At 43.8% G+C, this 25182-nt stretch overlaps 1 long non-coding RNA gene across 1 annotated transcript in view; it reads right to left on the bottom strand.

Annotated features, from left to right (window-relative positions):
* Window positions 1-8384: 8384 nt before the first annotated feature.
* The window catches only part of LOC107128106 (uncharacterized), a 38596-nt gene continuing 21798 nt past the window's right edge, over window positions 8385-25182 (bottom strand). Inside the window, exons 2-4 of the long non-coding RNA XR_012427082.1 lie at window positions 23013-23134; window positions 11252-11353; window positions 8385-8546 (exon numbers count right to left, since the gene is read on the bottom strand). This is a non-coding gene — a long non-coding RNA (uncharacterized lncRNA). The remainder of the gene's footprint in view (window positions 8547-11251; window positions 11354-23012; window positions 23135-25182) is intronic.

The following is a 25182-nucleotide window of genomic DNA, read 5'->3' as shown; positions in this document are numbered from 1 at the left end:
GAGAAACCGATGAAAACTACTGACCCTCTCCCTGGAAGAATGCCCCAGCACATCCGCTCACTATAGTCACACAGATTCAGAACACCCTTGGACCCCCTAGACACACCGCCCAAGGACGCCCTAGGACTCCTTGTAATCCCGCCCAGGAAGCCTGCCCCATCAGCTATCCCCTCAAGGTCTAGAGAATAAATCAGGCCCAGCACCTCCGCTCCCTGAGGTCAGCCCACGCCTGTGTTTATCCTGGTGATAGCAGTCCACAGCTTCAGCAAAGGAGGCAGAAAGAAAGTCAAGGTCATCTTGTTGGAAGGCAGGGGTTTATAAAAGTTGTTGAGGGTGGGTACTTCGCGACTTGGAGGATTATGAACTGACTGTCTAGGAGCCTCAAGCATGGAATTAAAAAAAAAAAAAAAATCATGCTGGGGGCAGTGGCTCACGCCTATAATCCCAGCACTTTGGTAGGCCAAGGCAGGAGGATCACTTGAGGTCAGGAGTTCGAGACCAGCCTGGCCAACCCCATCTCTACTAAAAATACAAAAATTAGACTGGCATGGTGGCGTATGCCTGTACTTCCAGCACCTCGGGAGGCTGAGGCAGGAGAATTGCTTGAACCCAGGAGGCAGAGGCTGCAGTGAGCCGAGATTGCACCACTGCACTCCAGCCTGGGCAACAGGGTGAGACCCTGTCTTTAAAAAAAAAAAAAAAAAGAAAGAAAGAAAAAGAAAAAGAAAGAAAAGAAAAAAATCAATAACTAATGCTCTTTTTCTCAAAAGGAATCATGGCCCTACTACATCAGGGTGGGAGGGTGGCATGGGAGAGGGAGGGAGCAGGGGGAGGCAGGACTTAGGACGCAGGAGAGACTGCCCCCTTCTCTGTGCCCTGTGGGCTGCTCTGGAGGTCTCAGGGAACCCATGCACTTCACACAACAGGTTACAAGGCATTGATTTCTGGGGTGGCTGAATTACTCCTAACAAGACTGTAAACTAACAGTCCAGGAGAAGAAATAAAGGGCACAAATTAAATGCTGAGAGAGTCATGGACTGACAGAAGTGAAGGAGGACCAGCAGAAACAGAGGTCTTCAGTCACCTTGCCCACGTTCTCCCTGAACCTTCCATGTCAGGCAGCCTGGTCCAGGCCTGGGCTCGTCAGCTGTTGTGCCCTGAATGCTGCTGTGGGACAGGCTCTAGGGGGATTCGGGGTGTGCTGATGAAGATCCCATCCTTGTCCTTCAAGAGCTCCCAACTAAGCAGTCAAGCCAGACACTACGTAAATAAGTGCCATGTGAGCCGCACTGAGGAAAGGAGCTATTCCACCTGGAGTGGTCAGTGAAGTCATCACAGAGGGATGGGACATGAGGAAATGGGGTCCCCAAGGTTGGTAGGTGAGATGACATAAGCAGTGGCACAGAAGCCAGCAGGCACGAGCTGGAGGCAGCAACACAGAACGTGGGCCACTTCCACATCACCCTCACCCTAGGGTATCTTCCTGCCATCAAACTTCAATTTCATTGCGATCCACATCTTCCATTCTACCCACTTCCCCCAGCCACCAATACTTCTCACAAACGTGGAAGCCCTCTATTCTAGAACACCAGAGGAGAAGGGAGCACTCCCACATTACACTCATTCCATAAATGCTTTATGTGCATTTCCCATGTGCCAGGCACTATTCAATGCCCTGTCTGAGGCTCAAGAGACACAGCAGTGAAAAGGAAAACAATGCCTTGCCCTCATTTGTCCTGGCAAAGAGCTTCTTAGGGTTAGATCTCTGTTCCCAAACCCCTCCCAGGCTCCCACTCTCCTCATTTTTTTATCTTCCACTGTATCTCTTGGAAATGGACCCAGAGACCCAAGAGTGGGTCTGCTAACACAGAAGACGATGGGGCTGTCAGCCTCTCTAGGTCTCTAACCGTTTGGTTAATGCCGCTGATAAAGGTAGGAACTAGGTCTTGTTTTAAATATTGATCATAAATATTCCGAACTCCAAATACTAAAGCCACAAAGGTTCTTATTTTCACTGTAAGTAACAGAACCCCAACTCAAACTAGCTTCAGCACAAGTGAAAATTGTTAATAAGAAACTAAGTGCAGTCACTTTGGGAGGCCAAGGTGGGCGGATCACCTGAGGTCGGGAGTTCAAGACCATCCTGGCCAATGGTAAAACCCCATCTCTATTAAAAATACAAACAATTAGCCAGGTGTGGTGGTGGGCGCCTGTAATCCCAGCTACTTGGGAGACAGGCAGGATAATCACTTCAACCTGGGAGGCGGTGGTTGCACAGTGAGCTGAGATCCCACCACTGCACTCCAACCTGGGCGAGACAAAGCAATACTCTGTGTCAAAACGGAAAATAAACAAACAAACAAAAAACAAAAACAACCTAAGTGTAAGGATGAACTGGGGCTCAGAAACAACTGGAACTGGGGTCCACTGTCCCTGCATCGTTCACGCTCTACACGGCTCCGTTCCTTCAGTCTTTCTCTGTCTTTAGACGCCTTCTCCAGGACATGTGGAAAAAAATGTGAATAAGGAGAACATCTCTCTTAGTCCCCACTCCGAAGTCCAGGAAAGAGACAGATGGGTCCAACCTGGGCCAAGTTGCTCACCCCTGGGTCTATCAGTTGTCAGCTGAGATAACGATGAGACAACAGTTCCTAACACAGCCTTATGGATGGAGTTGAGGAGAAATAATTCTGTGCAGATGATGTTCAATATGGGCTCTTGGTGATCTAGTCCAACCTCTCCATTTTCAGGGGAAATGGAGGTACAAATAGGGATGACGCCTTGTCCAGTGAATTAATAACTAAACTCAAGGAATTCTGGAGTGCTTTGCAGGATCATCCATCAATCAGATTTCCAATGAACTGAGTGGATGCATGCTCAACTCACACTCATAAATGGCAAACCATTCGTATGATACACTTACATGGGATGATTTAACTTACACGAGGATGACTTTCCTTTTCCCAAAGCCACAGACTGATGCTGCCTCAACCTTGCACAGCCAGAGAATGAGGAGTTCTTGGTGAAGACATTCTCGGGATAAGCCAAGATTCCCATGAAACATCTAAATGGTTGCCATTTAAACTTCTCCTGACTGAACCTCTTTCTAAGTTAATTGTACACAGCTCTGTCTTTTTTAAGAGCAGGCACTCAACAGAGTTAAGGCTTTTCTCAACATTTCAGGGTCGTTCATGTATTCCTTGGTTGTTCACTAGATGACAGGCACTGTTCTAGCAAGAATAACAACAGTGGCCAAGACAGACATGGTCACTGTCTTACAAGTGAGGGAAATCACTCTAATAAATATACCCATAATTCGTCATAGTTGGGACACAGGCAAGAAGGAATATAACATTATGACACTCTGGAGGTATATAAGAGGGGATCTGAAAGAGAGAAAAGGAGACAAGAAAGGTTTATTTGAGGAAGCGATGTTAGGTTAAGACTAGAGGAGGGTAGGAGGAAGTCAGTGGAGAAGATGGAAAGGAACAGAGCTTCAGGCAGAGAGGCCATTGTGAAGGTGGGAGGTAGGTAAGAAGAGATGTGGCTAAGGGAAGCCAGTATGGCTGGAGCAGGGCCACGTGAACAGTGGCCATTGGTTTGGACTGAATGCACAGGTCCCCTCAAGGCTACTGCAGGGGTCAGGCACTGATGGGCAGATCTGCCTGTCAAACTCAAGACAGACACCAGCTACTCATAGAGTGCTCTGCAGTGTGGGTGCTTAGGGATGGCTCACCTGGGTTGAGTGCCATATTCTGTCAGGTTCCTGCTTTTCAGAGCTGCCACACAACTACAGGATGATAAACTTGGAAAGCTCCAAAGAAACCATCTAGAGCAGGAGTTATGATCCTGGTTGCACCATAGAATCACTTGGGACGCTTAGAAAAATACCTGCACTCAGACCCTACCCCAGATCAATTAAATATCCAGACAAGGGATTATGGTGTGGGTGTTTTGTAAAGCTCCTAGGTGATTCTAATAAGTAGACAGGGTCGAGAATCGCTATCCTAGTGCAATCCTCCTTTTTTCACAAATTAAAGAACAGAAGCCCCTCTACACAATTATTAATTTTAGAAATGTGCCCATGTTCACATTATACACAATAGAGAGTGAAGAAGGAATAGAAGTCATAGAAATCTCATGTTTAAAATATGGTAATACTAAGGGGAACGTGGAGCCCACTCCCTCTTGCTTCATTCAAAAAAGCAGTGTTAAAAAGGGTTATTTATGAGTTTTATTATAGGAAGAAAACAGTATTATGGACAGCCACATGCAAGAGAATAAAGTTGGACCCCCTTCCTTACACCACACACAAAAATTAACTCATAATGGATCAAAGACTTAAATGTAAGCTAAATTTTTTTTTTAAATCCCAACTCTTAGAAGAATACATAGGAGTAAATTTTCATGACCTTGAGTTAAGCACAACCTTCCTAGATACCACATCAAAAGCCCAAACCACAAAAGAAAAAACAGATGAAATGCACTGCATTAAAATTAAAAGTTCTGTGATACAAACAATACCATCAAGAAAGTGAAAATACCCACAGAATAAGTGAAAATATTTGCAAATCATATTATCTGATAAGGAGCTTATATCCAGAATATAAAAAGAACTCATTCAACTCCATAATGAAAAGATAAATAACCTAATTTAAAAATGGGCAAATAATCTGAATAGCCATTTCTTCAAAGAAGATCTATAAATGGCCAGTGAGCACAGGGAAGGATGCCTGACATCATTAGCTATTAAGGAAATGGAAATCAAAACCACAGCAGCATACCACTTCACACCCACTAGGGTGGTTATAATAAAAAAGACAGAGAATGTGGTGAGGTGTGGAGAAATTGGAACCTTTGTATATGTTGGTGAGAGTGTAGCCACTTTGGAAAACAATCTATCAGTTCCTCAAAATGTCAAACATGGAGTTACCATATGACCCAGCCATTCCACTCTTAAGTGTATACCCAAATACATATGCCCACATAAAATTCTGTACACCAGTGGTCCCCAGCCTTTCTAGCACCAGGGACAAGTTTCATGGAAGACAATTTTTCCACAGACTGGGGGAGGGGGATGGTTTCAAGATGATTCAAGCACTTTACATTTATTTTGTACTTTATTTCTATTATTATTACATTGTAATATACAATGAAATAATTATACAACTCACCATGATGTAGAATTAGTGGGAGCCCTGAGCTTGTTTTCCTGCAACTAGACAGTCCTCTCTGGGGGTGATGGGAGACAGTGACAGATCATCAGGCATTAGACTCTTATAAGGAGCGTGTAGCTTAGATCCTTCGCATGTGCAATCCACAACAGGGTTCGTGCTCCTATGACAGTCTAATGCCTCTGCTGATCTAACAGGAGGTGAAGCTCAGGAGGTAACGCAAGCAATGGGGAGCAGCTATCAATACACATGAAGCTTCACTCAATACCCACCACTCACCTCCTACTGGGCAGCCTGGTTCCTAACAGGCCATGGACAGCTATTCCTGCTATAGACGAATGTTGGGGACCCCTGCTGTATATTAATGTTCATATCAACAGCATTCATAAGAGCAAAAAAATAAACAACCCAAATGTTCATCAACTGATAAATGGATAAACAAAATGTAGCATATGCGTGCAATGGAATATCATTCACCATAAAAAGGAAGTCTTGATATATACTACAACATAAATGAATCTTGAAAACATTATGCTAAGTGAAAGAAGCCAAAAGACCACATATAGAATGATTTCATTTATATGAAATGTCCAGAAAAGGCAAATCTATAGAGACAGAAAGTAGATTAGCAGTTACCTAGGGCAGGGAGGGTGGAGGGAGATGGGGAGTGGTCACTACACTAGTGCCCACGCTAGTGGATACAGGGTTTTAGGATGATGAAAATGTTCTAAAATTAATTGTGCTGAAAATTGTACAACTCTTGTGGACACACTAAAAACCATTGAATTGTACAGTGTAAATGAGTGAATTGTATGGTCTGTGAATTGTATCCCAATAAAGATGTTTTTAAAAAACAGTATTAGCCAGATGTGGTGGCACTCACCTATAATCACAGAGCTTTGGGAGGCTGAGATAGGAGGATCACTTGAGGCCAGGGTTTTGAGATCAGCCTGGGCAACACTGTGAGATCTCATCTCTACAAAAACACTTTTTAAATTAGCTGGATGTGGTGGTGTGCTCCTGTAGTCCTAGCTATTCAGGAGGCTGAGGCAGGAGGATTACTTGAGTCCTAGAGGTCAAGACTGCAGTGAGCTATGATTGCACCACTGTACTCCAGCCTGGGTAACACAGCAAGACCCTGTCTCTAGCAAAACAAAACAAAAACAGTGTTATCTCTTACTTCCTTATTCAGATGGAATTGGGCCATTGGTCTCTTATGTTTTATGGTTTCCATTCTTTTCCTTCTTTTCACATTTCAATCCCACTCATCTATCTGGATTTATGTTTCTTCTCTGCTCAGGCTCCCTCTCCTCCCTCTCTTTCTTTCTTCTCTCTCCCTCTCTCCCTCCCTCCTCAAGAAAAGAATTGCAGGATATTCTCAGAAGCATTGTCTTTGCAGATTTGCTCATGCAGAGAACTGATATGTCATCAAGCTAGTGGCTTTCCAGTGAGTCAATGAGCAACAATTGAGCTTCAGGGCTTCCTCCTGGTCAAAACTGAGTTAGGCCAGGTGCAGTAGCCAAGGTGGGAGGATCACTTGAGCTCAAGAGTTCAAGGCCAGCCTGGACAACATAGCAAGACCCCCTCTCTACAAAAAATAAAAAAAAAATAGCCAGGTATGGTGGCACATGCCTGTGGTCCCAGCTATTTGGGAGGCTGAAGTGGGAGAATCACTTGAGCCCAGGAGGCTGCAGTGAGCATGATTGCACCACTGCACTCCCAACCTGAGTGATAGCAAGACCCTGTCTCAAAAAATAAAATTTAAAAATTAAAACTATGAGTTACCCAAGTATATTGTGCACAACACTTAGATTTTGTCTTCAAAGAAAATAAAAGGGGCAAAGGCCTTATTCCTAAGGCATTTAGAGCCTATGGCCATATTGATTCCCTGGGAAGTGGAACGGTTTAGGAAGAAGACTTTTCTGAAATATTGTCTTACCTAAGTACCCTATCCCCTAAACAGGGTCAACTAAAGTTAAGGCGAATAATGACAAGAAGAAGACACCCAATGGAAGCAGGGGGACTGCGTTTCCCAAGTGCGACAGATGCCATTTTCCAAAAACCGCCGCAGCGACGTTTCTGATCCCACATGGATTTCCTGATTATTGGACAATCCTCTTAAGAAAGGTGGAGTCTAATTCCCTTCCCCTTGAGTATCCTGCTCAGTCCCCTTGAGGATTTCTTCTAAGGAATAAAATCTAGTGGAAGTGATGCTGTGGTTTCTGATGTGAAGTTAGAAAAAGTGATACAGCTTCTATCTGGTTCTCTCTCTCTCTCTCTCTCTCTCAGTCTCTCACATACTCTCTCTCTCCCTCCCTCCCCTTGGGACCCAGCCTCCTTGCTATGAGGAAGCTCAGGCCTCATGGAGAGGCCATGCATGTGTATTCCAACAAGTTCCCCAGCTAAAGTCTCATACCACAGCTGACATTAATTTCCAGGCATGTGACTGAGAGAGTGCGAGAGCCTTCATGTGACTTCAGTCCCCAGCCTCTATGCCCACCCCAGCTGACAACAAGTGAAACAGAGCCATGTTATCCCTGCCAGGCCCTTCCCCAGCTGTGGATTCCTGAGGAGTTAGTTATATGTTGCTGCATAACAAGTTACCCCACAACCAACTGACTCGAGATATTTATTTTCTCATAGCCTCTTTGCTAACCTAGTGTTTCAGGACTGTGGGCACGGCTCAGCTGGGTCCTCTGTGTCAGTGTCCTTCACAGGTGGTAATCAAGACGTTGGCTGGAGCTTTCATTGCCTCAAGGTGGGAAGGTGACGCTTCCAAGCTCACTCAGGTGGTTGCTGGCAGGGTTCATTTCCTTGAGGCCTGCGGAATTATGGCTTTCAGCTCCTTGCCATGTGGGTCTCCCCAGCATGATGGCTTACTTCACACAAGCCAAGAAGGCAGTAGAGTGAAAATGATAGCAACACTAAAGTTTCAGTCTTTTATAAGCTAATCACGGAAGCAACATCCCATCTCTGTTGCCATATTCTATTCATTGGAATCAAGTCACGACATCTATCTCATGCTCCAGAGGAAGGGATTATCCAAGGGTGAGAATCCCAGGAGCCATATCAGAAACTGCCTCTGCACTGAGAAAAATGAATGTTTTGCTTATTTTAATCGACTAGGTTTTGGGATACTTTGTTATGCAGTGTAAGATAATGGGAAAACACCAAAACACAGAGAGGAAGAATTAGGTAAGAAAACTGTACTTGTTGAAATATTTACTTTATTCCAGGATCATTTCACAGATGGCAGAACTAAGGCTTAGAGAGGTGACTTGCCAAAGCTATTAGTGGTAGAATGAGGATGAAAACCAATCCTGTTAGACTTCATAGTCCATGACCTTCTCACATTTCCACTCTACTTCTGTCCTTTGAAGAAAAACAAAATCCCAAACCATTTCAATATTAAATGGTGTTTTACCAATGACCTTTCTTTAATCCTCAAATTTAACCAGCAGAGACTATTTCTGGGTACACTCCCCACCCACACCTCTTCAACTCCTAGTTACAAAGGACTTTCATCTTCATGCAAATTCTGTATTTTATGAAGCTGGCAAGACCAGTCCACCATGCTTAGCTACATTTTTTTCCATAAAAACAAGCTTTCTGGAATACTATCGCTTGCCATAGTGAGGACATAGATTCCAGGAAGTTGGTTTCAAATGCTAAAAAAAGAACATGAGGCAGACATCTGCTTGAGTAGAGAATGTAAAACCCAACTGCTCCTGCTGCTAGTGTCTCTAGGCCGCCAGCCCCGCCCCTGCAAGGGTGGTTCAGGCTAAACACATTAAAAACTTCTTTCAAATTGATTCAAGGATACAGGATAGAAGGGAGGCTGACTTTTTACTGCAAATCTTTTTGTGCAGAATTTCAAAACATATTATGTGCTCGCTAATTATCTTTAAAATTCTGCTTAGAGCCGGGTGCAGTGGCTCATGCCTATAATCCCAACGCTTTGGGAGGCTAAGGCAAGGCAGATCACTTGAGGTCGGGAGTTCAAGACTAGCCTGGCTAAAATGGTGAAACCCCGTTTCTACTAAAAATACAAAACAAACAATTAGCCAGGCATGGCGGCATGTGCCTGTAAACCCAGCTATTTGGGAGACCGAGGCAGAAGAATCACTTGAACCCAGGGGGCAGAGGTTGCAGTGAGCTGAGATCACGCCATTGCACTCCAGCCTAGGCAACAAGAGCAAAATTCCATCTCAAAAAAAAAAAAAGTTCTGCTTAGAGACTAATCATGGTTGACAGATTTCTATCAAGGGAAACTGAGGCTTTTTTTTTTTTCTTTTTCTTTTTTTTTTTTTGAGACGGAGCCTGGCTCTGCCGCCCAGGCTGGAATGCAGTGGCCGGATCTCAGCTCACTGCAAGCTCCGCCTCCCGGGTTCCCGCCATTCTCCTGCCTCAGCCTCCCGAGTAGCTGGGACTCCAGGCGCCCGCCACCTCGCCCGGCTAGTTTTTTGTATTTCTTTTTAGTAGAGACGGGGTTTCACCGCGTTAGCCAGGATGGTCTCGATCTCCTGACCTCGTGATCCGCCCGTCTCGGCCTCCCAAAGTGCTGGGATTACAGGCTTGAGCCACCGCGCCCGGCCTACTGAGGCATTTTTCAAGATGGATTCCATAGTCCTAGTATCTTCTCTAGTGCTGATTCTGTGCTGCTCTAAGCATCCAAGATGAGCTTAAGCCTAGGCACCCAGCAGGGACAGAAAGGGCAGAGAGGTGGTCTTTGCAGGGGCACCCTGCCTGCTTGCTGGGGAGACAAGTAAGGTTATTCCAGAAGCAGCAGATTACTCAAAGCCAAACCTTAGAGGCTCATGGACTGAGTGATATTCTAAAAGATGGACCAGAACAGAAGATGACCACACTCTTCTGCAGTCTATAGTGGTAATGGTGGTAAGAATAATGTGAATTACTATTTATTAATTAGGGTGCTTACTTAGTCCATTAACATTTAATTTAATTGTTGATAGGATTGGAGCTAAGTCTATCTTTTCATTACCTATCATCTGTTTATCTCTTCTCAGTTTTTGTTCCCCTGTTCCTCCTTTCCTTCCATCTTTGGACTATTGCAGTATGTTCTAGAATTACATTTTAATGCATCTATTGACTTCTTAGCTAGAACCATTTGCATTATTTTTTGGAGGTTACACTAGGGATTACAGTGTGCATCCTTAATCTTTCACAGAGTTGACACTGTGTCCCTTCCCATAAAATTTGGATGCTTTACAACTGTACAGTTCCATTTATCCCTCACCCCACCCCACTCACAGGACTCCCTATGCTGTAACGGCCATTTATATTATATCCACATATTCTGTAGCCTGCAAGAAACACTATGCTTTCTTTTTTAAATAGTCATATGTGTGTAGGTATGTATGTATTTGTGAGAGGGTCTCATTCTGTCACTCAGGCTTGAATACAGTGGCATGATCAAAGCTCACTGCAGCCTCAACCTCCTAGGCTCAGGTGATCCTCCCACCTCAGCCTCCTGAGTTGCTGGGTCCACAGGCATGTGCCACCACACCTGGCTAATATTTGGATTTTTTGTAGAGATGACGTTTCACCATGTTGCCCAGGCTGGTCTCAAATTCCTGGGCTCAAGCAATCCACCTGCCTCAGCCTCCCAAAGTGCTGGGATTACAGGTGTGAGCCACCGTGCCTAGCCAAAATAGTCATTATGTATTTCAAGGAAATTGAAATTAAAAAATAATATTATGGCCAGGTACAGTGGCTCACACCTGTAATCCCAGCACTTTGGGAGGTTGAGACAGGGAGATCACTTGAGGTCAGGAGTTTGAGAGCAGCCTGGCCAACATGGCAAAACCCCATCTCTACTAAAAATACTGAAATTTGCTGGGTGTGGTGGCGCACACCTATAGTCCAAGCTACTCAGGAGGCTGAAGCAGGAGGATCACTTAAGCCTGGGAAGTGGAGGTTGTAGTGAGCCAAGAGTGTCCCACTGCACTCCAGCCTGGGCAACAGAAGAGAAACCCTGTCTCAAATAATAATGATGATGATGATGATAACAACAACAATAATAATAATAATAATAATATATTTACCCAGATATTTACCATTACTGATGCTCCTTATTCTTTCCTAGAGGTCCAAGTTTCTCTCTTACATAATTTCCTTTCAGCTTAAAGAATGTCCTTTGCTTTTCTTCCAGTGCAGGTCTGTTGGAAATGTGAAAAATAAATAAATGTCTATTTTTTTTTTTTAAGAATATGTTTGCTGGGTACAGAATTTTGAGTTGACGGGTTTTTTTTTTTCTTCTTTCAGACCTTTAAAGATGGTGTTCCACTATTTTTTGGCCTCCATGTTTTCTTATGAGAAATCTGTGGATGTTAAAATTATTGTTCCCCAGAATATCATGTGTTGTTTTCTCTGGATGCTTCCAAATTTTCTCTTTATCTTTGATTTTCTATGGTTTCACTCTAATGTATCTAGATGTGGTTTTCTTTGCACTTATCCTACTTGAGGTTTACCACATTTTTTGAATCTATACATTTATATCTTTCACCAGATTTGGAAAATTTTCAGCCACTATTTCTCTAAGTATTTTTTCTACCCCATTCTTTCTCTCCTCCTGCTCTGAGACTCTTAGTACACATATATGTGTCCTACAGCTCCTGGCAGTTTTGTTCATTTTTTTAACATTTTTTTCTCTTTCTTCTTCAGATTAGATAATTTTCATTGATGTACCTTTCTGTTCACTGATTCTTTTTGGGGGTTGGGGGGTGGGGGACATCTCCATTCTGCTATTAGGTCCACACTGTTATGAACTCTATAAATTTTTTTAGTTCAAATGTGCTATTTTTCAGCTCTAGAAAATTCATATGGCTCTTGTTTATATTTCCTGTTTCTCTGTTGAGTTTTCCTATCTTTTCAATCATATGAATACATTTTCCATTACCTCATTGAGCATGCATATAATAGTGGCTTCAAAGTTCTTATGTGATCATTCTAGCAGGGTATCTTACAATTGACCTCCATTGATTGTCTTTTTACTTAAGAAAAGTCATATTTTTTTGGTTCTTTGAATGTCAAAGTTATTTTGGATTGCACCATAGACTGTGAATTTTATATCATGGAGATTCTAAACTCTATTATATTCTTCCAAAGAATGCTAATGCTATTGTTTTAGAAGACAATTAACTTGATAGACTCAAATTTCAGTTGAATTGCCTTAAGTAGATAGCAATTCAAATCTCAGTTCAGTTCCATTAGTCTTTGCTACAAGCACATGTATGGTACAAGGGTTAAAAATTCCCTCAATTTGGATAGCTGAGTTCATGCACAGAACTTAGAGTTGCTCTTTTTGGCTCTCCTCTTTCTGGGATTATCCTTGCATGTTCCAGCGGTTGTGGCTACCCCAGGCTCTGTCCTCTAACATTTCAGGCCAGAAAAGTGATAGATTTTCTATCAGAGTTTTAGTCACTCCATACAATGCCATAGCAAGCAGTTTTCAGCCTGAAGCCATTAGAACAGAAAATTCACCATGTGCCAGTCTGTTTTTCCAAGTCTCAACTCCCTTCCAAATTCTCCCTGATTTTTCTCACTCTGCAGAGGCTTCAAGTCATTGCTTTTTTGTATTTTTTCCAGAATTTATTGTTATTATTTGTAGGATTACAAGTTTATCAGGAGCTCATCCCACCAGATCAGAAATGGAACCAGCTACTATTTTTTAAACCTCCTCCATGTACCCATTTATGCCTCTCTTTTCAAGTTTTTTTTTCACTTTTAAATGTTTTCTTTTATAAAAGTAAAGTATACTCAGATAAGAAAAAATCATATAGTACAGAGTAAAACAGAGAATAAAAATTAGTCTTTCAATCCTCTTCAGACACCTCCCCCAACTCCAGCTCCACTCCCCATCAGTAAGTATATGTATATTGAATTCTTCTACACTAAATAAATCATACTATAATAAATGTGATTTTTATTTTTTGTTAATTTCCAAATCATTACAAATAAAATGATTTTATTTCCTTTCATTGGCTATATAGCATTTTATTACATGTATGTGTCATAATATTTATGTGCCACAATGTATTTAATGTGATCCCTTCTAACTGACATTTTAGTATTTCTCCATTTTTCACTGTTACGAATCATGCTGCAGCAAACATTCTTGCACATATATTTTTACACATTTGACAGAGTATATAAAATCCTAAAAACGACATTGCCTGCACAAAGAATAAGTATATTTTAAATTTAGATTTCAACTTTTAAAATAATGCTTTTGACCTAAAGCATTCTGACTTTCGAAAGCAGTGTTTTGCCTAAATGCTGTAAGGTACAAGACAAAGAGAACTACACAAACATTGTGTCTTCATTAGTAAATTTGTTTCCTATAGGGATACTGTTAGATTCTGAAACTGTTTTATATATAGACTAGGGTTGAACAAATAAGTAAATATATTACAGAAATGAGAATCAAGTTTCTCACTATTGGACAAAGAAGTTACAAATAAGCAAAGGCAGAAAACTGTAATGAACCCTGTTGCATTGAATTAGTGTTAGAGATATCAGCACAAACTAATTTATGATTATCACAATAAAGATTAGATAGATAGATAGATAGATAGATAGATAGATAGATAGATAGATAGATAGATAGATTGATTCATATTTCTCTGTCTACTGAAAGGACTTAGAAACAGTGACATCCCAATAGCAATGTGCACATCTAATAGCAAGATTTTGGTTTCTAAATACCATTTCCCAGTAAAAGGAATCAGGGCTCCTTGGAGAAATGGTTGAACCAGAGTTGGAGTAAGAAAACTACAAGATGAACTAAGAGTATCCTGTGGTACCAGAAAGAAAGAAAGTGTTCAAAAAAAATTATGGGGTCATGTCAAAGGACACAAGCCACTCTAAAAAGGCTCCCAATACCAAAGAATGAAATAAATAAATGATTGCATAAACAAATAAACTCCAACTAATAGCTGGGCATGCTGGCACATGCCTGTAGTCCCAGCTACTCAGGAAACTGAGGTAGGAGGATCACTTGAACCCAGGAGGTTGAAGCTGCAGTGAGCTGTGATCATGCCACTACACTCCAGCCTGATAGAGCGAGACCCTGCCTGTAAAAAAATAATAATAATTCCAACTAATAAATGTAGAACAAATGAGAAAAATAGAAGATCGCCATTAGAACATCACAATTACAATTACTGTAAGCAGAAGCTGGCTCCACCTCTGAATTAATGCTAACATTAACAGGTGAAAGTTTAAGAAAAAAAAACAGGACGTATATTCAAAATATCTTCCTGAAAATACTTATTAGTTACTGTAGTGAGACATGTTAACAAATTCTTTGATACGTCTCCCTTGGAGGTAGACCTTAATTTCTCTCTCCTTGAGTATGGGCTGGGACATAGTGACTCTCTTCTAACAGAGTGTTAAGGAGAGGAAAATATTAACTTTGTCATGGATAAAGCTGACGGACACCACCTAAATCGAGTGATCAAAGTTAACATCACCATAGTAAGACCTAGTGACACCACACAACCCCCTGATGCCATGCACTGAGAAGGACACATCACCTCTGTGGTCTTCCTCCCAAAATTCTATCACCTCACTCTAACCAGCAGAAACCATCAGACAAATCCAAATTGAGGGACATTCTACAAAATATCAGAAAAGGACTTCTAAAAAGTGTTGAGTCGACAAAAGAAAATTCTGGGGAACTAGGCTGGGCACGGTGGCTCACGCCTGTAATCCCAGCACTTTGGAAGGCCGAGGCGGGTGGATCACGAGGTCAGGAGATCAAGACCATCCTGGCTAACACGGTGAAACCCTGTCTCTACTAAAAAAAATACAAAAAATTAGCCGGGCGTGGTGGCGCCTGTAGTCCCAGCTACTCAAGAGGCTGAGGCAGGAGAATGGCATGAATCTGGGAGATGGAACTTGCAGTGAGCCGAAATCGGGCCACTGCACTACAGCCTGGGTGACAGAGCAAGACTCTGTCTCAAAAAAATAAATAAATAAAATTCTGGGGAACTGTCACAGTTTGGAGGTGATTAAAGTAAGCATAGAGATTAACATAACATGGTAATCTGGATTGGATCCTGGAACAGAAAGGGACATATGTAGAAAAAGTGGGAAAATCTAAATGAAGTCTGTAGTTTTGTTAATAATATGGTCCCAATGTTAATACTCTCTTAGTTTTTATCATTGTACCATAGTGATGTAAAATGTTAGCATTAGGAGAAGCTGGATGAAGAGCACACCGAACCTCTCTAAACTTTCTCAGCAACTCTTCTATACATTTAGATTGTTTCAAAATAAAATATGTTTTAACACCTGATCTTAGCCAAAAGGCTGAGAAGCAATTTTTTTTTTTTTTTTTTTTTTTTTTTTTGAGAGAGTGTCTCGCTCTGTCACCCAGGCTGGAGTGCAATGGCAGGATCCTGGCTCACTGCAACCTCCACCTCCTGGGTTTGAGCAATTCTTGTGCCTCAGCCTCCCAAATGACTGGGACAGGCATGCACCACACCCAGCTAATTTGTTTTGCATTTTTAGTAGAGATGGGGTTTCGCCATATTGGCCAGATGGTCTCCAACTCCTGGCCTCGAGTGATCTGCCCACCTTGGCCTCCCAAAGTTCTGGGATTACAGGCATGAGTCGCCACACCTGGTCAAATAAAAGGTGGTTTAAAATAGTTGCTCTAGTCTGTAGTCCCACCAAGGACTACATATGAGATAAGAATAAGACTACATATGAGATAAGAATCTCCTCACATCCTCCCCAACATTGAGAATTATTAGACTTTCAATATTTGCCAATTTGATGGGTAAAATGGGATCTGGCTATTTTGAGTCCTAATTCATTCATTGAGAGAGAACCTGAGCATCTTTTCATGTGCACTTCATCCATTTACATTGCTTTTTCTGTGAGATGCCTATTCAATGTTATTCCTGTTTCTACAGCATCCCTACATAAGTACTATTATTCCCATGTTACAGCTAAGAAAACTGAGGCTCAGTATGGTTGAAAAACTAGCCTCAAACCTCCCCACTAATAAGTAAAGGAGTGAGCTTGAACCCAGATCTATCCAGCTCCAAAGTCCACACCCTGTCCAATACCTAGGGTAAGTTGGGACTTTGCCTCATCTTCCTGCTGTTTCCTGAGATAAAGAGTAATCAAATGACAGAGGCTTCTTCGTCTGATGCAGTTATTTTAATTTACGATGAGGAAAGAGGCTGAAAGGAGTGACTAGAGTTACCCAAAGTCACACAGGGGCAAGAAGAAGACTAGCACCCAAGTCTACTGGCTCCCAGCCCAGTGCTCTTTCCACCAAACCATGTGGCCTTCCATGGTGCAGGCCAGGGCGGTCATGTGTCTGTCTTTACGTGCTCAGTGGTGGAAATTCTTAGATGTAATATTCCTAAACTCCTAAAGCCTACGCAGGCACCCAATAGGATTGAAGTAAATCATAAAGGTTGTTTTTATGTTGTTTTGCTGCAGTAAAAGATCTATTTTAGCTCAAGCATTGGATACAAAGTTCTAACAAAGGTCTTCAATAAACCTTGAATGTATGTGAATACGGATGTTACAGCCTCCCTCACTCCCTGGTCACATGACACCTTCCTTCTAAAGATTAGAATTCAAGGTCACCTGATTTGGAGAATTTCCATCTCCAATTTGCTGGCAGTTGCCATGACCATCCTTGGCAATTTTTGTTTGTAGCTCCGTGTTGAGAACGACTTTTGTATATTTCTCTGGGTTGAATGTGGTGTACCTTCCCTTTACAATATGAAACTCCTCAAGCATCAAATCAGTTATTCTACTCCAAAAAGCTTAATATAAAGCTCTCAACATCAACATGTTGGTGTGTCCAAGTCACATAAACCAAGCATAATAACAGCTGCCATTTATTGCACATTTAATACACACCAGACACTCCGTTCAGTACGTTATGAGCAATTAGTCACTTAGTCCTCCCAAACACGTCATCAGCTCCATTTTACAGATGAGATGTCGAGCACAGAGAGGTACAGTAGTTTGCCCAAGGTTACACAGCCAGCAATTGGAGGAGCAAGGAATTGAACCTGGGGAGTCTAGCTTCAGAGCCCACACTCTTAACTACTATGCTTGGTCTATGGGAGCCCCATTACAAGAATATTTTGAATTATCAAAAATGAAAGTCATAAAATATTAGAGGAAGAATATTTAGCCAATTCTTTCTGAAGCAGCACAACCTAGAGCCTTGCTTCCCAAACATTGTCATCCTCCAGCCACCTCTTTGATTTCGGCCATGGCTGACATAACCTGCACTCTTAGTCACTTAATATCTTTTAAATCGACTCAATTGTTTTTGCTCAAGTGAATTATTTAAAAAGGAAAATGACCTCATGTCACTATTGTAAATGGAAAAGTAACATCATTTACTTTAAGTAAATGGTAACCTAAAAATAAATACCATAGAAACAAAACAAAACAAAACAATGTCAATAAATTACACTTAGATCTACTGCCTACCAAAGGCTCAGAGCCTGAATAAGCTCTGTTCTCTCTTTACCAAGACAGGGGAGTTTTAACAAGTTGTAGAGAGGTATTTGTGATAAACCAGCATCAAAAGGTAATCAGAAGAATTGCAAGAAAACTGGAAAAAGGAATAAAGGGTTCTCTGGAGCTTAGGGGACAGAAACCCCAAAGAAACAGTGGCCTAAAGAAAATAGAAACTTACTTCTATCTCACACAGAAGACAAAAAGTAGGTGGACCAGGGCTGCTGAGACACCCCATAGTGTCATGATGAGGTGGCTTTTATCTTGGAGTTCCATCAGGTGTGGTTCACAAGGTCATTTCAAGGCCCAGGATTGCTCCTTCAGCACCAGCCATCTCATCTGCTTTTCAGAGAGCAGCAAAAAGAAAAGGAGAAGAAAAAGGAACATCCTTTCTTTCTAAGAACACTTCCTCACTGTTGCTTACATCCCCATAGGCTAGAACTTAGTCACAGCCAGGGAGACTAGGAAATGTACCCTTTATGTTGGGTAGCCAAGTGCCTCACTTAAAAAAAAAAAAAAAACCCAAAAAACAAAAAACAAAAAAACAGCAAACAAAATTTTATTACTAGAGAAGAAAGGGGAGGTGGATGAACGATAGCAATCTCTGTGGTTTCATGATTCTCCACTGTGCCTGTGTGCCTCCAGGAGTCACCTCAGGGGGTCCATGTAAGTCCAGCCCAAGCCTGGACTCTGAATAGACACCTCTGCCTGCCTCTGAAGTCGGCCTGGAGCCCATGTCTCCTCTGCACAGTGTTTCTTCCGAGCTTGGGAAAACACTTCTCTCTCCCACCACGGTTGCTATTACAGGGTTTTGTTATTAGGCCCCTTAAGGGCTGTCCTGCCCTCTGAGTCCATCTCTGCAGCCTCCTTGAACCAGATGGGCTGTGGCATGGCTCTGCACTGCTGAGGAGGGTAGAGCACTGCACAGGGAATCAGTGAGACTCAGCTTGGCTTTCCGGCTCTGCCCCTCACCAGCTGTGCTGACCATCATCAACCCAAGCTCTGAGTCTCTTGTTCATTGAGCCTGACGCTGCAACACCAGACATGCAGGTCCTGGCCACAAGCTGGAAGAATCCGTAGCCCCAGATCCAGTTCTAGCTGGAATAACTCTGTTCCAATGCTCAAGGAGCTTCACATCTTAAAGGAAGGTATGCCACATTCAATACAAAGACATACAAAAACCATGCTCAGCACAGAGGTACAGACAAAAATTGCCAAGGATGGTGTTGGCAACTGCCTGCAAATTGGAGATGGAAACTCTCCTATATCAGGTGACCTTGAATTCTAATCTGAAGAGGCAGGATGTAACATGACCAGTGGAGGGAGTTACGGGGCACAGTCAATGACTAGCCATCCAGGTGGGGTTGCCATCCACCTGGATCACCGAGAGGAGGGGTGCCACCCCAGTGTGGGGCTAGGATCGTAGGCTGCAGAGTAGGAGGTAACCTGGGGCTCAAAACTCAGTGGTTCCACCTTTTCAAAACCAAAGACACGTTTTAGTATGCGCCATCTCAGGAGACTTCAGTTTTAAGAGCTGCTTGCCAACTAAATTGTACAAAATTAAGAATTCATGCATGTGTCCTGTATTTTTCACCTAAAAATATGTATCTCCCGGCCAGAGGCTCTCATGAGCAAAGCATTTGCGCTGACAGTGCTCAACCCTGGCTGTCCTGCTCAGGCTCATGCTGGAGAAACCGGCACTTAGGTGGGGTTTTTCACTGGCAAAAATAGCTGGTGAGCCAGCCCCACTCTTGGTGCCTCTTACCATCTTTGTTGGTCTCCAACCTCCTCCCAATTTGACAAGCACTCATCTTCCCAACTCCCCAATCTCCCATTTACTGGTAAGAAAACTGGGGCTCAGAAAGGGAAGTGGCTTGACCAAGGCCACACAGCTGTGGGTGGAGAGATGGAGGCAAGACTGTGTCAAGAGTCTCCTGATGGGTGGCCTCTGTCCTGCCTCCTCCTACACACTCCCCACTGCTCAATTCCAGCCCTCCAACCCACAGTGTGGGAGCCAGCTTGGCACCATTGTGGGGAGGAAAAGAATAACTCACAAAGGAAGATGTTTAGAATCGTCCACACCCATGGATATAAGGCAGAAAGGATGACAGGATCAGAAGGCCAAGGCCATGCCAAAATGCCATTGGTCCCATAAATTAGGCAGCCAGACATGCCGGACTAGCTATATAATGAGCTGCCACACTGACGGTGTGTCTGAAGGCTGTGGTCTTTATGATGGGGCCCATCACTTGAATCTGGCGAGTTGTGTGATCTTCCACAGGTGATAAGTAAAGTATTACTTTCCCCAAACACCATCTCAATCAAGCTCAGGAATAGCCCACCCAGAAGCCGTCGTGACATATCACACTTCATAGAAGCATAAACTGCAATACGTTTTTATTTCCAGTCCCTATTGAAATCACTGACCCCCTCGCATAATTGCCCAAGGAGAGACCATCAGAGAAGCCAGGTGTTTGCTCAATTTCCTTAATAGCTGAGTGACCTTGAGCACACCACTGCTCTCAGGGTCCTCACGTGAAAGGTGGTCACATAGTCCCTGTATTGGCTTGCTAAGAGCTGCTGTAACAAAATACCACAAACTGGGGGCTTAGGCAACAGAAATGTATTTTCTGGAGGCTGGAAGTTTAAGATCAAGGTGTTGGCAGAGTTGGTTCCTTCTGAGGGCGGTGAGGCAGAATCTGTTCCAGGCCTCCTTCCCAGCCTCTGGAGGTTTGCTGGTCATCTTTGGAGTTCCTTGGCTGATAGAGGCATCACCCCAATCTCTGCCTTCATCTTCACATGGCCTTTCTCTCTGTCTCTCTCTCTCTTTCTTTCTCTCTCTCTGTCTCTCTCTGTCTCTGTGTGTGTGTGTGTGTGTGTGTGTGTGTGTGTGTGTGTGTGTGTGTGTATGGGTCCAAATTCTTCCTTTTTTATAAGAACACCATTCATGGCCAGGCGCGGTGGCTCACACCTGTAATCCCAGCACTTTGGGAGGCTGAGGCAGGCAGATCATGAGGTCAGGAGATCAAGACCATCCTGGCTAACATGGTGAAACCCCATCTCTACTAAAAAATACAAAAATATTAGCCAGGCGTGGTGGTAAGCACCTGTAGTCCCAGCTACTTGGGAGGCTGAGGCAGGAGAATGGCGTGAACCCAGGAAGTGGAGCTTGCAGTGAGCCGAGATCATGCGACTGCACTCCAGCCTGGGTGACAGAGTGAGACTCCATCTCAAAAAAAAAAAAAAAAAAAGAACACCATTCATATTGGCTTAGGGCTCACCTTAGTGATCTCATCTTAACCATATTCCATCTGCAATGACCCCATTTCCAAGTAAGATCCCATTCAGAGGTACTGAGGGTTAGGATTTCAACATATGAATTTTGGGAGGACACAGTTTAACCCACAGCAATTCCCTGTATTCATCCCAGCATGGCCTGCATCTCGAGTATCACAGAAGGCCATGCGTGTGAACACTCTTGGGGAAGATAAGAGGACAGGATGAAAGGGCAGGTGTGAGCTCCCCAGAATCTGGACCACTGAGACGTGGCTGTAACACCCCCAAGAGGCAGGAGCATGGAGGTATAAGAGGCTCACGACTCTTCTGGAGAGCTCTGAGGAGATCCCATGCAGCCAGATTATCTAGGTTTCCTTGAAATGCTTGATGTAAGATAAACCCTGGAAAGAGTTTTCACAGAGGCAGGGCCTCTGAGCTGCTCTGCACCAGTTGGAGGGGCTTGGGTTTCTTTCCTGTCCTATCTAAGGGTTTGCTGCAATCAACAGCAGATTTGCTTTCAATGACACTTGCTTGGTTATCTGGGTAGAGAAACCAGTCTGAGTAAATTATTTTAGCATCAATCCTGTCCATTTCAATTCCAATGTGGTTTGGGATGAGTGGACAGCAGGTTGCCATTTCCTGCTGCCCAGTATCAATATGACCTGGTCACTCTGTGCCAAGTAGCCCAGTTCTGGATAGGATGAGGATCTCAAGCCCCCTCAGCTGCCCCTGCTCACCTTCCTGGACTCATGGACCACCTTCTCCCCTGCCCATGTACCCTCCATTCTATGGCAGAGAGAGTCGGAGTAACTTGCCCAAGGTCGTGCAGTCAAGTGGCAAAGCCAGCATCTAGACCCAGCCAATCTGGCCCCCAAACACCATGTTTTCTTACATCAGGCTGAAGCTGGCCACTACCCAGACCAAAAGGCTCAGTTGTATGATGTGGTATGAAGGGCAGGACTCTGGAAGAGAGGCTCAGCCTGGAGGAAGGGCAGAACTTTCCACCATTGTACTTCAGAGTTTTCCAACTCAGTGCCTTGAAGAAAGGGCACCAGAGCTGAGGAGAAAAGATTTCACCCTAGGACAGGAGAGCCATTTGGAATGGAAGAAATCCTTCATGCTCCCCCATGTTGAGGAGGCCCAAGTAGCCTTTTTCATTAATGGACTGGCTTTATTAGAAAACATATCAAACATATAGATAAACATCAAAGATAAACATCTACCCACAACCCGGCTTTATCAAATTGAACATTAAGCCACATTTGCTTCAGATTTTCACTTCTAAGAAACTGAACAACAGATCGAGTTGATCCCTGCATATCGTTCCTGCCATCATTCCCCTTCTCCCCAGGGAAAATAAAGAACCTCTTAGGAATTTGGTGTTTATCATTCCTGTGCAGATTTTTATAGTTTTAATACATATTTATGTATCCACACACATTTTATAGTACTAATTTGCATGTCTTAAAACATTATACAAATAGTCTCATACTAGACATTCCTTCTGCAACTTGTCTTTTCCACTCAACATGATGTCTTTGAGATGTATCTATGTTGATGCCTGTGACTGTAGTTCATTCATTTTAACTGCTATATGGATAGAGCACAAGTTTTACATTTATTTTCTGGTTGTTTCCAATTTTTTATGTCACAAATGATCCTGCAAGAATATTTTTGCACCAACAAGGCTCCTCATACTCCTCTGCAACACAGACCTAGAAGTGTGATGCCCGGGTCATGGGGCAGGAACATCTTCAACTCTCTGGATATTGCCAAACTTCTCCCAAAAGTGGTTCTTCCAATGACACTCCCAGCTGGGTACCTTTGATCTCAGCACATCCTTGTCTACACTTGGTATTATCAGACTTTTAAAAAATGTTTACTGGCTGGCATGGTGGCTCATTCCTGTAATCCTAGCACTTTGGGAGGCTGAGGCGGGCAGATTGCCTGAGGTCAGGAGTTCAAGACCAGCCTGGCCAACGTGGTAAAACCTTGTCTCTACTAAAAACATAAAAATTAGCCAGCCTTGGTGGTACGCACCTGTAATGCCAGCTACTCGGGAGGCTAAGGCAGGAGAATCACTGGAACCCGGGAGGTGGAGGTTGCAGTCAGCTGAGATCACACCACTGCACTCCAGGCTGGGCAACAGAGCCAGACTCTGTCTGGAAAAAAAAAAAAATTTGTTTGACCATGCTAATGGGTATGAAATGGTATGTTTCTGGGATTTTAATTTGCACTTTGCCTAATTAGCAGTAAGGTTGAGCACTTTTCCATGGCTTGATTTGAATGGCTTATGTCTTTAGGTATCTCCCTGCAGGAGATCCAAGGGGAAGTGCAAAATAGTTGGAAGTGGAATCTTTGTCCCAGCCCTCCATAGCTCCTGAAACTCTCCTAAGCCCTGGGTAAGAAATTCAGTGGCTTGAATAGCCTGGGGGAGTTGCTCTTGTGGAGGCTGAAGAGACAGAGTTAACGAAGGAGAAGGGGCCAGTTCCATCCCACCCATCCACCCACCCACCCACCGACTGGAGTCCCACACAGCACCAAGGAAGCAGGTTCAGTGTCAGAAGTCCACCCAGAGTGGGTTGGGGAACAAAGCGGGGTGAAGGAGAGCAGAAGGGATGTGTAGGTGCCTTTTCTGACAAGCTCGACTGGGCAGGAGAGTAGAAGGACAAGGAGTTGAGGGAGGTTTTCTTTCGCCATGGGGTAGGCAGAGCATCTTGATCAAGGAGTGAGGGGGAGTCAAGACATGGGAGAGGGGGCAGTTGACCATGGGAGCAAGGCTCAGGGTGTCACAGCAGGAAGGCAGAAGGAAAGGCAATGAGAGAAGGCCGGCTGGGAGGCCCGGCACGTGCTGCCATCTGATGGCTGTTGAGCACAGCGCTTGGTCCTCAGGTGCCCGTGAGGGGAAGGCACACAGGAGAGTTGAGGAAAATGAGGAAGGCTTGAAATAGTCATGGAGAGTGAGCGGGGAGTGGGGGAAGGGTTGTTCAAGAAACCCAATAAGACTGCCAGGCTCCGTCCCCAGGCACCACTTTTTGAATGCCTCTTTTAATCCCTTTTTCCAAACCCTGAAATCATGACTGTTCATTGATGGTGCAGGGAGGTCCCTCAGTGAGGATGTCTTGAAGTAAAAGATCATTGGAATCAGCTGGAAATCCCAGTGACAGTGAAGAGGGAAGACTCATCTCCCCCAGAGCCAGAGGCCACCTCTGAGCAAGAGACAGTGGGGACAGTGCCCCCGGAGTGAGGCGGGTATTTCTGAGCGTGGCAAAGGCTCTGTGGAAAACACCATAATTCCAGAGTGGAGAAGTCAGAGAATAACATAGCCAATGGTGATGGGCTTGGCTTGCTCTTTCAGTGATTTATTTTCTGTTTATTTTATAAACAAACATTTTATCATAGTCTATTTTTCCATAGACTATGTATTTATATAATAATATGGCAGAATGAAAAAAGGCAAGTGACATTTTTGTTAACTATTAGCACAAACCTCTTGCTTTTTCATGATTGCTTAAGAAAATTAATCTCGGCCTCAATATTTTTCATTACCTCCCCTTTATAGGCTTATGTATCCCCTAATGGCTATCTCTTCTCAAGGTCGGGATTGCCCAGAGACACACAGGATTACGATGTTAAAAATAAAAATAGCTGCAGCCTTGTATCTGCACAGTGCCCTGCACTTTCTAAGCCATGTCTCCAGCCTCAGCTAATGTGGGCTTCACAACAGGCTCCTGCTCCACAAGGTGGGCAAGACAGGGTGGCATTTTTAAATTTTTTTCTTTTTAACCCTCCTTTAACAGGCGGGGAAGCTAGGGGCTGGTGAGAAGTGATTTGCAAAGACTACCCAGCTAGGGAAAGGTAGTTTCAGCTGGAATTCATCATGGCTGGCTCCCAGTGCAGGGCTGAGAGAGTCAAGGGTTAGGATCCGAGGGCAGGAAGCTGGGGCATTGGGGGTCGGGCGGTGCAGGCAGGACCCCAGGGAGCGAGCTCGCTCCAGGACACACCAGCAGCTCCTTGGGCGCTCTCCTAGCATCAGGCATTGCTAATGGCCACGACTGGGTAGGAGCAGAAAGCCTCCCCAACCTCCAGAGACAGTGGCCCCTCTCGGAACGGAAAGCTGCGGAAAGCACCATGGCTGCCAGGAGAACCAGGGGCCCTCGACATGCTCGCTTAGACATGCTCCAGGCAAAGAGCCAAAGAAAAGAATAGT

Source organism: Macaca fascicularis, chromosome 18, assembly GCF_037993035.2.
Source record: "Macaca fascicularis isolate 582-1 chromosome 18, T2T-MFA8v1.1".
NCBI lineage: Eukaryota > Metazoa > Chordata > Mammalia > Primates > Cercopithecidae > Macaca > Macaca fascicularis.
The sequence above is the reverse complement of the archived record's forward strand: the minus strand, read 5'-3'. Positions and strand labels throughout refer to the sequence as shown.